Below are 10,463 nucleotides of genomic sequence, written 5' to 3' on the forward strand. Positions count from 1 at the left end.
AAGAAAGACAATCTATATAAACCAAACTAAAACAAACCAAATAAATTAACCAGTGCCCCATTCTTGCCCTTCATTCTCTGTTTTCTGTACAACAATGTGACTCCAAAATATTTCATATATTTCAATTGATATCTGAAAGCTTCATATACCCATATGTAGGTCTCTGACAGATTTTTATAAAATTGTATTTATGAAAATTCACTTTTTAATTCTCACTTAAGGCTTCTGTTACAGAATTGTATCCCCCCCGCCGATTGGCGGTGTGGAAATTATATAATTTCCATATATATATTTTTTTAATTGATTTTCACTTACTGCAGAAATACATTGATATCAATTACATACATATCAGTCTAAATTTTCTACAAATCTCTCAGCCATAGTAACCAATAAAGTGAGTGGGAAAATGGAGAAGAGCATAGCAAGGGATAAATAAGGAAAAAAACTGAGAGCAAGGAGTAACAGTCCACTAAAGCTAATATAGGATTTAAAATATTCCAAAAGAGTTTCCCTAGGTAGTGTCATGCTTTTCAAAGCACTTAGTCTGTGAACATGATTTTCTGTGTGGTTGCTATTTTTGGCATTTCATTACTTAAGGGCTTTATTACACATGGATTTTCAGTAGGTCTTAGAACTCTTAACCCCTGGGTTGTCCACACATTAACACCAGAAACTAGTATTAAGCACACTTTAGGTGGCTTAAAAGTTAGGTCACTCCATGGCAGGGTAATCTCTGATCTGTTTTACCAAGCATTAATATGTGACCACTTCCCACAAATGAACTGCCCCAGTTGCAGTCCTCCACCATCTCAGGAGGACATGTCCCCACCTCACACTACTGTTCTGTGCGGACACATTTTCCACCCCCTGAATTCTGCTGCCCAGAGGAAGATTGTAGCACCAAGCCAACTCCCTCTGCTGTGCCTGGGGCTGTTACTTTCTCACCTGTGGGTGTGCAACCCCATGCAAACGGTGTGCAGGACACATGCCAGCCGCATGAGTTCACAAGTGGGTCCAGAGGGGGTGGCAGAGGGAACAGGGGCTGGATTGGAGTCCCCATGAGGTGGGACTGTCTTCCCAGGGCAGGCACAGTAGCTCTCCCAAAAGCATTTTCCCTTACTGCTCCCACCTCCCAGTCACCCCAGAAAGCATGACCAGCACCCCACACACCCCAATCCCAAATCCCAATTTATTAAAACATGAGACCTTCTTTCATGTACTTCCTCTTTATTTCTTTTTAAATACTTTTTTAACTTCTTTTTATTTTATCCTTCATTTCACCACCCTTCCCCATCCCCATTTCCTTTCCACCTCCCATTTCACTACTCATGCCCACCCCACTAATTGTCTACCTCCCAACTTCATAATCCTGCCCCTCCAAGCTCATATCTCACCCCTCACCCCCCAACACCTACCCACCTAGAGCAGCGATAGAAGCCTATTCTGGCTCACCAGCCCCGTAGGAGCAACACAGCTGTGCAGGTTATGGAGAATCAGAGCAGGTTTTTAGCTTTTACATGTGACTGCTCTAAAGTTGAGGTAGGACTAATCAACATTTGAGCAGCTCAAAATGCAATGTGTAACAAGGCCCTATGCAATCTTAATAAGAAACCTTGCTAAGGGCACAGTAATGAACCATCCCAATGTGCAGGAAAACTAGCAAGTATGGCAGACGACTGATGTGGCTTAGTAGGGGACTCTTCAATGAGCTGAAACACAAAAGGAAACTTAGAAGAAGTAGAAACTTGGCAAACTACTGGGAAGGAGTATAAAAGTATTGCTTGAGAATGCAGGGATGAAATCAGGAAGGCCAAAGTGTGCTGGAGTTGCAGCCAACAAGGACTGTGAAGTAGGTAACAAGACGGGTTACTAGAAGTATATAAGCAACAAGATGACAATCAGTGAAAGTGTGGGTCTCTTACTAAATGGGAGAGGCGACCTAGTGAGAGACGATGCAGGAAATGCTTAAGTCCTCAATGTCTTTTTTATCTCAGTCTGCACAGGCAAGGTGAACCTACTGTACCTAGTACACAGTTTGGGGAGGAGGTGAGCATATGATAGTGGCAAAAGAACAGGTTAGGGACTATTTAGGAAAACTGGATGTATACAAGTCTGTGGGGCCAGATGGAATGCACCAAGGATGCTGAGGGCTTTGGTCAATGTGACTGCAGAACTGCTGGCCGTTATCTCTGAAAACTCACGGCTATCAGGAGATGTCTTGCATGAATGAAAAAGGGAAACATAGTGCCTATATTTAAGAAAGGGAAAAAGGAGGATCCAGGGGGCCTCACCTCAGTCCCTGGAAAAAATCATGGAGCAGATCCTCGAGGGATCCATTTCTAAACACTTGGAAAAGGAGGTGATTAGGAACAGTTAACACAGATTCAACAAGGCCAAGTCATGTGTGACCAACCTGATTGCCTTCTATGATGAGATGACTTTGTGGATGTGGGGAGACCAGTTGATGTGATATACCTTGATTTTAGCAAGGCTAATGATATAGTCTCCTATGACATTGCTGCAGTAAGCTAAGGAATTCTGGGCTGGATGAATGGACTGTAAGGTGGATAGAAAACTGGCTGGGGCATCGGGCTTGATGTCTAGTGGCATGGATTGTGGGGCTGTGATGGAATGCAGCCGGGGCCTGGAGCAGAGCTGCGATCTGCTCCCCACATGCCCCTGCTCACAGAATCGGTGTCCACTGCAGCAACACAAGGGGAACAGATCACGGCTCTGCCCTGGGCTCCAGCCCCGTACTATCAATGCCCCATGACCCTGGCCCCCATCTGCCCATCCTGCACCCAGATGCCACTTCCCACCCAGCTGCCACCTCATCCTAGCCACCTAGCTGAGTGCGGGGGCCACTTGGAGAGTTTTGGTGAGCTCTTTGGGGAGCCCAGAAGTGTTGACCCAGCCTGTGACAGCTCATTAAAGCTCCTAAGTAGCCCTCAGGCCAAAATAATTGCCCACTCCTGCTTTAAACCATTCTTTTACTCCAGGATAGTTGTTTCCTTTCCTATTTTTGCTGCCAATTGCATTCATCCTGTGGTAGCTGACTTAATTGATGAAGATTTAAGTAAAAAAAGGCATTAAGTGCTGTGTTTATTTGAATCCAAGGTAAGGTTTTCTCCCCCCGCCCCCCGCCCCATACAGCATGGGGGAAAAAACCCCTTGGATTCAAGTAAGGTCTCGTGCAGGAAGCTCTGGTTACAACTGCAGCAAGTGACCCATGGAAGACAATGCAGCACACACAGCAGGGAGTGCCAGGGAGATCGTGCAGTTCAAGCATGGGGTAGACTGAAAAGCGTGCATCCTGGGGGAGGGGAGGGAAGATCATGGAGTGTGAGGGGGGAGACCATGTGGTGGTGGGTAGGGAGAGCATGGCAGAGTGATGTCTAGTGGCATGGATTGTGGGGCTGTGATGGAATGCAGCCGGGGCCTGGAGCAGAGCTGCGATCTGCTCCCCACATGCCCCTGCTCACAGAATCGGTGTCCACTGCAGCAACACAAGGGGAACAGATCACGGCTCTGCCCTGGGCTCCAGCCCCGTACTATCAATGCCCCATGACCCTGGCCCCCATCTGCCCATCCTGCACCCAGATGCCACTTCCCACCCAGCTGCCACCTCATCCTAGCCACCTAGCTGAGTGCGGGGGCCACTTGGAGAGTTTTGGTGAGCTCTTTGGGGAGCCCAGAAGTGTTGACCCAGCCTGTGACAGCTCATTAAAGCTCCCTAAGTAGCCCTCAGGCCAAAATAATTGCCCACTCCTGCTTTAAACCATTCTTTTACTCCAGGATAGTTGTTTCCTTTCCTATTTTTGCTGCCAATTGCATTCATCCTGTGGTAGCTGACTTAATTGATGAAGATTTAAGTAAAAAAAGGCATTAAGTGCTGTGTTTATTTGAATCCAAGGTAAGGTTTTCTCCCCCCGCCCCCCGCCCCATACAGCATGGGGGAAAAAACCCCTTGGATTCAAGTAAGGTCTCAGGCAGGAAGCTCTGGTTACAACTGCAGCAAGTGACCCATGGAAGACAATGCAGCACACACAGCAGGGAGTGCCAGGGAGATCGTGCAGTTCAAGCATGGGGTAGACTGAAAAGCGTGCATCCTGGGGGAGGGGAGGGAAGATCATGGAGTGTGAGGGGGGAGACCATGTGGTGGTGGGTAGGGAGAGCATGGCAGAGATCATGCAGTGCAGAAGGGAATGCAGGGGAGATTGTGGGGTTTCAGGCAAGGGGAGTGCAAGGAAGATTGCCTGGTGCATGGGGAGGTCAAGAGTGGAGGAGATCATGGAGTGTGGGCAGAGGGAACTCAGGGGACGCCATGCTTTATGGGGTGAGGAGCTTGGGTGGCACGGGGGCAGGTGTGTGGGGAAAAAGCATAGTGCGGGGAAGTGAGCCCAGGGGTATGCAGCTCAAGGGGAGTGCAGGTGGTGTGGAGGGGTGCAACTATGGGAGAGATTGGTCATCATTCACACGTGCGTTTCAGTGCACTAAATGACTTCACCATAGGATAGAATTGTCCTGGACAGTACTATCCTACAGAGTAGTCAATTAATTTACTATGCCCTAATGTGGGCGCATGTGTGGATGGTGACACTTTACTGCAGAACTAATTAGTCAATTCTGCAGTAAAGCACATGTATGGATGCATCCACTGGGCACATCTACACGAGATGTTTACTGTGGAGCTGTCTAATTAACTGCGCAGGAAAGCACATGTGCAGTGTTATTAGGCCAGAGTAAACTAATTAGCTCCGCTGTAGGCTAGTGCTGCCGGACACAAGTACTGCTGTATGGAGGAGTTATTCACTCCACCACAATGCATGTGTAGACGCTGAGCAGGGCAGGCTGGGGTACAAGGGTGCTATAGTGCAGGCCTTCCTGCCAGGCAGCACTGCACTGGAGCACCATCATAGTCCAAATAGCCCCTCCTCAGCACACTGAGCCAGGTTGGGGCATACCCGGGCTGACAGGATGAATCCTGGGGCCCCCTGCCAGCTGGGGCTGCTCCACCCCAGTTCAGTGTGTTGCAGTTCTGGGTGCAAATGTATTGCCCAGGATGCAATAAACTCCAGTGAGAACTGTGCTAGAGTTTATTGCATAAAAATAATTTCACATGTCGTGGCTCTCACAGTGTCACAAATTGTTCCTGATTTACTTCATTGTACCATGGCATTATTTTTTTTCAATAAGTATGTAATAAAACTGCTAACGTGTAATAAAAATGTTCAGTAAGTATGTAATAAACAATAAGTATGTAATAAAAAAGCTGTTTTCGAAATAGAAATATATCTGTACTGTACATATCTCAGCTGATGTACAAATGCCTCATGCCCATGTATCTAACTCAGACCACTGATGTTAATGAGCCAATATTTGTCAAAGTTAATTCTTTTTAATTTTTTCTGAAGACCTGCACTATAAATACACTTTCTGGATCCTAGACTGGCATTTGCAGCCCATCTATGCATTCTTTATGGGGTGTCAAACGGAACTTTCCATAAGACATTAATGAAACCTTTGTTTGCTGTCACAACAATTCGAAGTGACATCTGATGGACCCAGGAGTGAACTACAAAAAAGTTGAAGCAGCATGTGGTGAAAAAAGAGGCTAATTACATGTCTTGGAGTGCTTTTGTGTGTTCACGTTACCATTGTATCTTATGGCTTCATCATCAGAAGCATCCTGAAAATTCAGGGTTCAGAAGGGAAGTCAAGAGCCTTCTCCACATGTTACTTACATCTTGTTGTAGTTGGCCTTTACTACTCCACTATCACCTACACCTACATCTGGCCACCCTCTGGCTACTCCCTGGATAAGGACAAGATGGTCTCTGTGCTTTACACACTTGTGACTCCTGCACTGAATCCTTTGATCTACAGCCTGTGCAACAAGGAGGTCAAAATGGCCTTCACGAAAATCCTCACGTTCTGCAAGATAGATTCGTATTGACACCGGCAAACAACAGTTTCTGTCATCTCATCATTTCTGTTCTGGCCCCACACCTGGTGTGAACTGTTTTAATATCCTGCACTTCAGTGGCTCCCAGCTGATACACATCTTTAGAGTTTCTGAGTTTTTTTTCTTATTTCACTACAGTTAATAATGATGACATTTGCCCCTTGTACGAAATGATGCAAGTGTTTTGGTGAATATTACAGTTTTCTTTGTAACCCATTAAGATTAGGAGTCCATGATGTGTTATGCTAGATAAAATAATGTACAAATTGTTGCACGCTTTCCTTTAAATGTATGGTCAGAGTAGCAGAGCATTATTTTTTTCAATGGGTTTGAAGAAAGACAATCTATATAAACCAAACTAAAACAAACCAAATAAATTAACCAGTGCCCCATTCTTGCCCTTCATTCTCTGTTTTCTGTACAACAATGTGACTCCAAAATATTTCATATATTTCAATTGATATCTGAAAGCTTCATATACCCATATGTAGGTCTCTGACAGATTTTTATAAAATTGTATTTATGAAAATTCACTTTTTAATTCTCACTTAAGGCTTCTGTTCTAGAATTGTATCACCACCGCCGATTGGCGGTGTGGAAATTATATAATTTCCATATATATATTTTTTTAATTGATTTTCACTTACTGCAGAAATACATTGATATCAATTACATACATATCAGTCTAAATTTTCTACAAATCTCTCAGCCATAGTAACCAATAAAGTGAGTGGGAAAATGGAGAAGAGCATAGCAAGGGATAAATAAGGAAAAAAACTGAGAGCAAGGAGTAACAGTCCACTAAAGCTAATATAGGATTTAAAATATTCCAAAAGAGTTTCCCTAGGTAGTGTCATGCTTTTCAAAGCACTTAGTCTGTGAACATGATTTTCTGTGTGGTTGCTATTTTTGGCATTTCATTACTTAAGGGCTTTATTACACATGGATTTTCAGTAGGTCTTAGAACTCTTAACCCCTGGGTTGTCCACACATTAACACCAGAAACTAGTTTTAAGCACACTTTAGGTGGCTTAAAAGTTAGGTCACTCCATGGCAGGTTAATCTCTGATCTGTTTTACCAAGCATTAATATGTGACCACTTCCCACAAATGAACTGCCCCAGTTGCAGTCCTCCACCATCTCAGGAGGACATGTCCCCACCTCACACTACTGTTCTGTGCGGACACATTTTCCACCCCCTGAATTCTGCTGCCCAGAGGAAGATTGTAGCACCAAGCCAACTCCCTCTGCTGTGCCTGGGGCTGTTACTTTCTCACCTGTGGGTGTGCAACCCCATGCACATTCACACGTGAGTTTCAGTGCACTAAATGACTTCACCATAGGATAGAATTGTCCTGGACAGTACTATCCTACAGAGTAGTCAATTAATTTACTATGCCCTAATGTGGGCGCATGTGTGGATGGTGACACTTTACTGCAGAACTAATTAGTCAATTCTGCAGTAAAGCACATGTATGGATGCATCCACTGGGCACATCTACACGAGATGTTTACTGTGGAGCTGTCTAATTAACTGCGCAGGAAAGCACATGTGCAGTGTTATTAGGCCAGAGTAAACTAATTAGCTCCGCTGTAGGCTAGTGCTGCCGGACACAAGTACTGCTGTATGGAGGAGTTATTCACTCCACCACAATGCATGTGTAGACGCTGAGCAGGGCAGGCTGGGGTACAAGGGTGCTATAGTGCAGGCCTTCCTGCCAGGCAGCACTGCACTGGAGCACCATCATAGTCCAAATAGCCCCTCCTCAGCACACTGAGCCAGGTTGGGGCATACCCGGGCTGACAGGATGAATCCTGGGGCCCCCTGCCAGCTGGGGCTGCTCCACCCCAGTTCAGTGTGCTGCAGTTCTGGGTGCAAATGTATTGCCCAGGATGCAATAAACTCCAGTGAGAACTGTGCTAGAGTTTATTGCATAAAAATAATTTCACATGTCGTGGCTCTCACAGTGTCACAAATTGTTCCTGATTTACTTCATTGTACCATGGCATTATTTTTTTTCAATAAGTATGTAATAAAACTGCTAACGTGTAATAAAAATGTTCAGTAAGTATGTAATAAACAATAAGTATGTAATAAAAAAGCTGTTTTCGAAATAGAAATATATCTGTACTGTACATATCTCAGCTGATGTACAAATGCCTCATGCCCATGTATCTAACTCAGACCACTGATGTTAATGAGCCAATATTTGTCAAAGTTAATTCTTTTTAATTTTTTCTGAAGACCTGCACTATAAATACACTTTCTGGATCCTAGACTGGCATTTGCAGCCCATCTATGCATTCTTTATGGGGTGTCAAACGGAACTTTCCATAAGACATTAATGAAACCTTTGTTTGCTGTCACAACAATTCGAAGTGACATCTGATGGACCCAGGAGTGAACTACAAAAAAGTTGCAGCAGCACGTGGTGAAAAAAGAGGCTAATTACATGTCTTGGAGTGCTTTTGTGTGTTCACGTTACAAATGCATGGGTGCGATGCTTTAATTCCTGGTGAGCCAAACTAAACTACGTCCAAAAAGTTTTATTTTAATGCACCAGAAGGATTTTTAAAGTGTCCATCCCGCTCATGCAAACAGTCACACACTTGCAGCACAGGAAAGGGCAAAAAAAGTTGCACCTACAAATTCTCCCTGGATAAGGACAAGATGGTCTCTGTGCTTTACACACTTGTGACTCCTGCACTGAATCCTTTGATCTACAGCCTGTGCAACAAGGAGGTCAAAATGGCCTTCACGAAAATCCTCACGTTCTGCAAGATAGATTCGTATTGACACCGGCAAACAACAGTTTCTGTCATCTCATCATTTCTGTTCTGGCCCCACACCTGGTGTGAACTGTTTTAATATCCTGCACTTCAGTGGCTCCCAGCTGATACACATCTTTAGAGTTTCTGAGTTTTTTTTCTTATTTCACTACAGTTAATAATGATGACATTTGCCCCTTGTACGAAATGATGCAAGTGTTTTGGTGAATATTACAGTTTTCTTTGTAACCCATTAAGATTAGGAGTCCATGATGTGTTATGCTAGATAAAATAATGTACAAATTGTTGCACGCTTTCCTTTAAATGTATGGTCAGAGTAGCAGAGCATTATTTTTTTCAATGGGTTTGAAGAAAGACAATCTATATAAACCAAACTAAAACAAACCAAATAAATTAACCAGTGCCCCATTCTTGCCCTTCATTCTCTGTTTTCTGTACAACAATGTGACTCCAAAATATTTCATATATTTCAATTGATATCTGAAAGCTTCATATACCCATATGTAGGTCTCTGACAGATTTTTATAAAATTGTATTTATGAAAATTCAGTTTTTAATTCTCACTTAAGGCTTCTGTTCTAGAATTGTATCACCACCGCCGATTGGCGGTGTGGAAATTATATAATTTCCATATATATATTTTTTTAATTGATTTTCACTTACTGCAGAAATACATTGATATCAATTACATACATATCAGTCTAAATTTTCTACAAATCTCTCAGCCATAGTAACCAATAAAGTGAGTGGGAAAATGGAGAAGAGCATAGCAAGGGATAAATAAGGAAAAAAACTGAGAGCAAGGAGTAACAGTCCACTAAAGCTAATATAGGATTTAAAATATTCCAAAAGAGTTTCCCTAGGTAGTGTCATGCTTTTCAAAGCACTTAGTCTGTGAACATGATTTTCTGTGTGGTTGCTATTTTTGGCATTTCATTACTTAAGGGCTTTATTACACATGGATTTTCAGTAGGTCTTAGAACTCTTAACCCCTGGGTTGTCCACACATTAACACCAGAAACTAGTTTTAAGCACACTTTAGGTGGCTTAAAAGTTAGGTCACTCCATGGCAGGTTAATCTCTGATCTGTTTTACCAAGCATTAATATGTGACCACTTCCCACAAATGAACTGCCCCAGTTGCAGTCCTCCACCATCTCAGGAGGACATGTCCCCACCTCACACTACTGTTCTGTGCGGACACATTTTCCACCCCCTGAATTCTGCTGCCCAGAGGAAGATTGTAGCACCAAGCCAACTCCCTCTGCTGTGCCCAGGGCTGTTAATGTCTCACCTGTGGGTGTGCAACTCCATGCAAACGGTGTGCAGGACATATGCCAGCCAGCCAAGTCACAGGGCATGCATGAGTTCACAAGTGGGTCTGGAGGGGGGGGCAGGGGAACAAGGGCTGGATTGGGGTCCCCATGAGCTGGGACTGTCTTCCCAGGGCAGGCACAGTAGCTCTCCCAAAAGCATTTTCCCTTACTGCTCCCACCTCCCAGTCACCCCAGAAAGCATGACCAGCACCCCACACACCCCAATCCCAAATCCCAATTTATTAAAACATGAGACCTTCTTTCATGTACTTCCTCTTTATTTCTTTTTAAATACTTTTTTAACTTCTTTTTATTTTATCCTTCATTTCACCACCCTTCCCCATCCCCATTTCCTTTCCACCTCCCATTTCACTACTCATGCCCACCCCACTA

Source organism: Alligator sinensis, unplaced genomic scaffold (assembly GCF_000455745.1).
Source record: "Alligator sinensis unplaced genomic scaffold, ASM45574v1 scaffold816_1, whole genome shotgun sequence".
Lineage (NCBI taxonomy): Eukaryota > Metazoa > Chordata > Crocodylia > Alligatoridae > Alligator > Alligator sinensis.